A 4,659-nucleotide genomic window follows, 5' to 3' on the forward strand; every position below is an offset into this window, starting at 1 on the left:
TAGAGCGGGTTGCTAATAACGCCAAGGTCGCGGGTTCGATCCCCGTACGGGCTAAGCTGTATGTAATGAGGTCACTTTCTTACATTTATACACAGACGAGACTTCTGCCAGTTTCAGGTGCACCACGATGTCACAATTAATGTGTGGAAGACAAACCTCTCGCTGAGAACTTTAAAAAACTTGAACACACGCCTTTGATGTCCCGCAAGGTTGCGGTCCTGTTTTGACTCCCATCTGCAGGGCGAAAGGTTAGCAGGGAGGGACCCAGCAAGGGAAATAGAGCTGATTTGGGCATATTATTTTTCCACTGGGTAACTGATTCTTGCAAAGAAACTGACCCTATTGGATTATTTTCGTCCAAAAAAACCCTGGGAAACCATCCACACTTTCTACACTTCCACACTTGGGTCTTAACTAGTTCTGCGAAAGATGAAACAAGATTTTTTATATGACCTGTGAAAAAATGTATTAATATCAACACTAAGAAAGAAACAGCTTTGCCAATTGCCTCTTTCTAACAGGGAAAAGAGCTCCCAATGACCAAACCTGGAACAGTCTGAACAACAAAGAGTGTGGTTTTGGATTATAGAAGTTACCTTTTTGTAAAGACACTTATATTTATACTTTGGGATAGGAGAGGGTTTCTAAAGGAATAAGACACAACCGCGCTAAACATAAGGGGAAATTTGATAAATTTAAGTGAAATGAAGAACTCTGTTAATCCAAAAAAAAAAAAAAAAAACAACTATAAAGTAATGAAACACAGAATGGGAGAAGATATTTCCAATATAAATAACGAACAGGACTAACATAAAAATATGCTTTAAAGAACTTTTATGAGTCCATGACTCTATGAAGTCTATGACTTCTTGAGAGAGTGAGCCAAGCAGAAGATGTTTGTCTTTTATTTAGCTTAAGACGTCAAACACAGCGTCACCTCGGCTTCATTCTTTCTTAGAAGCGAATCACTAAGCCCAGCCCATAGTCAAGGAGAAGGCAATCAGACTCCACCTTTTGATAAGAGGAGTGCCAAAGAATTTGTGGAAATATATTTCTTTAAAACTACAGCAACCAGCTTTATTAGAAATTAGGAAAATGCAAGTTATCCTATAATTAAATACTACTGATCTTCCACCAGAATTACTAAAATTAATACAACAAGAAGTACTATTTGGCAAGGATGTGACATAATAAGAACTTTCATCACCACTATTGTCTAAAATGATACAACTACTTTAGAAAACAGTTGGACTCTGTCTACTAAGTTGAAGATACACATACCCTATTATCCTAGAAATATACACAAAGGAAATATGTGCACAAGGAGATTCGTATAAGAATGTTCATAGTAGTATTGTTTGTATAGCCAAGAACTGGAAACAACCTGAATGAACCTTTACAGTAAATTGGATACATAATGTTGAAAACTATTCAACAATTGACAATGAACAGATCAGAGCTACACACAAAAATATGGGTGAATCTTACAAGCATAATTTTGTGAAAAGAAGACAAAGGAAACATTTAGTATGATTATACTTATATAAATTTAAAAACCACAAAATTATGATACATTGTTTAGGGGTGTATGTGTAGATGGTAAAATGTATTAAGAATGTAAAAAATGATTACCATAAAAGTCAGGATTGTGGGGGGGATAAGAAGAGTGTGGAAGGCAGGGTGAGTGGAAGGGACATACTGAGGGCTTCTGGAGTGCAGCAATGATCTTTTTGTTTTTGCTCCTGAGTAATGGTTAAATGGGTGTTCAATTTATAATTAATTGTTAAGTTGTAGAAATAAGGTTTTATTTACTTCTCTGTATGTTTATTTTGCAACAAAATGTAAAACTAAGCAAAGACAAACAAGGAAGCTTTCTATGTCATCAATGTGTAAAGATTTCCAAAATATATTGTGAGGTACCAAAAGCAAGACCCAGAACATATGAATCTATATATTTACATGCAAGTGGATAAAGAAACTCCAAAAGGTTAAGTAACAAATTAATAATAGTAGAAACCTGTGGAAGGTGGAGAAAAGAGAAGCAACCAGGTAGGTGAGTACCAGGGATGGGAAGGAAACTTTTAACTGTTTAACTATTTATACATTTTTGAACTCTATGAGTATATTACCTTTTCAAAATACAAAACAACCAAATAAATAAAATTTCTTAAAAGCACTATTCAGAAGCCCTATAGGAAAATGTGTCCTCTTTAGAACAGATTCCCACTCCCTCGCAGCCTCATGTATTATCTTCATCCAGCCTTAGCTCCAGTAGCTCGGGAGTCAGGGTTTATTCCTGGACAGTGGAAGGTCTGGAAAGTGGAACAACTAGTGATTACACAGATCAACATCTGCAGCTCTCCAGATGGGATTAGAAGTATTAGGTGCTTAGTCCTAACTGCAGGGTCAAGCTTTAAGTCCTTGCACAAGCACTGACTAGCAATGGTGGGTCACATAATTAAACAGAAGACCCACGGTTAGCAACTCACTCAGGTTTGTACACACACCCACAACAGGGAGCCATATGAATGGAATTCAGAACCTTTACCTATGAACAGACCATTCCTGTCCCCTTTCAGGGTTAAACACTTGAAATTTGCTTGTACGTCCACCTGTGGAAAACTCATTTATTGTACCCTGGTAGACCATCCATTCAACATGTATTCAACAAATTGTTAATGAGTAGCTGCAATTTAACATGTACTCCTCGAGATACTGGGACTAAACCTGTGAACAAAATGGGCAAAACTCTATTCTCATGGAGTTTGCATTGTAATGGGAAATGCAGACCAATGAATAAGTAAAATGTATAGTGCGGTAGATGGTGATAAGTATGAATGAAAAAATATAGCAAAAAGATAATAGGGATGGTTTTTTTCTTTTTAATGTCTTGTAATTTTAAATATGTTGAACGGGTAAGCCTGCACTGAGAGAGTGATATCTGAGCAGACCTGAAGGATATGAGGAAATGAGTTAGGCACGTATTTGGGAAAGGGTGTTTCCAGGCAGATGAAGCAGCCTGTGCTAAGGACTGAGGCAGGAGTATGTCTGACTTGTCTGAGGAAGAGCAAGGAACTAGAGAGGACGGTGGAGGGGAGGATGGGAGGGCTCTTGCAGGCCACGAGAAGCACTTTGGTTTCTTTACTGAACAGGAGGGAAACTCTTGGAGAGTTTCAAACCCTTGGGGAATTTTGCACTACTTCTGTGTGTAGAATAGACAGGAAAGGGGCAAGGTTAATACAAACCGGGGGACCAATGACGGGTCTATTGCAAAAATTGAGGTGATGGACCCGAGAAACGCCTGAGGATCTACATACTGGAAATGTTCCCACTAGCCAGCTGTGGTCACAACCACTATTGGCCACAGGGCAGGCTAAGACTCTGTTCTTTCTTCAAAAATGAGGACTGTTTGGACTTCACCTCAAATTGTGTCTTGTTGCCAGGTAGAACTGGCCTGGAGGAAAAGACAGAAGCAAATTTCCAGAGTAAAGAACTCCCTCTTTATTCACAATAGGAGCAAATTCACGTAAAACCTGACGTGCTCAATCAGTAAAATGCTTTAAAATGGTTTTGCAGAAAGGAAACAAAAATTAATGAAAAATTGTGTCAAAGGAAAAAAAGGAGAAGGGAGGAGGTTGGGATTACCATATACATGCTACTATATATAAAAAAAAAATCAACAAGGACCTACTCTATAGCACAGGGATCTCTACTCAGTACTCTGTAATAACCTATATGGGAAAAGAATCTGAAAGAAGAATAGATATATGTATATGTATAACTGAACCACTTTGCTGTATACCTGAAACTAAGACATTGTAAATAAACTATACTCTAATATAAAATAAAAATTTCTTTAAAATTAGGTGAGAGATTGATAGGCCTTTTAGTATGATAGCAAAGTAAATAGTAAAAGCTGGTTGAATTATGGATATATTTTGAAGGTGGAGCTGATAGATGAAATGTAAGATCTGAGCAAAAGCAAAGATTCACAGATAACTGCACAGATGGAGTAGTTGTTTACTGAGATGTGGGGAGATTGGGGAGGGGAAAGTTTGGGGGGAAGATTAGGAATTCAGTCTTTGGCAATGTTAAGTATAAAATACTTGTCAAGAAGGCAGCTGTATATGTGAATTTGGAGTTTGAAGGAGCAGTCCAAGGTGGAAAGACATTTGCATATACGTGGTATTTAAGGACTGAGCCCTGAGTGTGCAAATGTAAGATTCATACAAGAGGTAGTTATAATACAACATGTAATAAGGACTATTAATAGGATTGAAATAACTTCAGGGATCCTAGGTGTATTCTAGGAGTTTCTAAACCAGTCTTGAGGAGTCAGCAAAAGCTTCAGGGAAGAGGTAGTGGGTAAGGTCTGAACTGAGATCCAAAGGACAAGTAGAAACTGGCAAATGGGAAAGGGAGAAGGAATTCCAGGGGAAATGCAACCTCGACGTCCAAAAGCAAGAGAGGACACGAAACAGTCAGGAATTCCCCTGCGCCTTTCCACTCCAACTTCTCTGTCACATTTACCCTCCTGCCAGAGGAGGAACTATAGACGTTTGGAGGGAAGTTAAATTGGAGAGATTTAACATTTGGATTTGGTGGGCAATATTTTTGTGGCTTCTAGTTACTTCTGTGTGGAGTGAAGTTCTTATTCGG

Source organism: Delphinus delphis, chromosome 10 (assembly GCF_949987515.2).
Source record: "Delphinus delphis chromosome 10, mDelDel1.2, whole genome shotgun sequence".
Taxonomy (NCBI): Eukaryota; Metazoa; Chordata; class Mammalia; order Artiodactyla; family Delphinidae; genus Delphinus; species Delphinus delphis.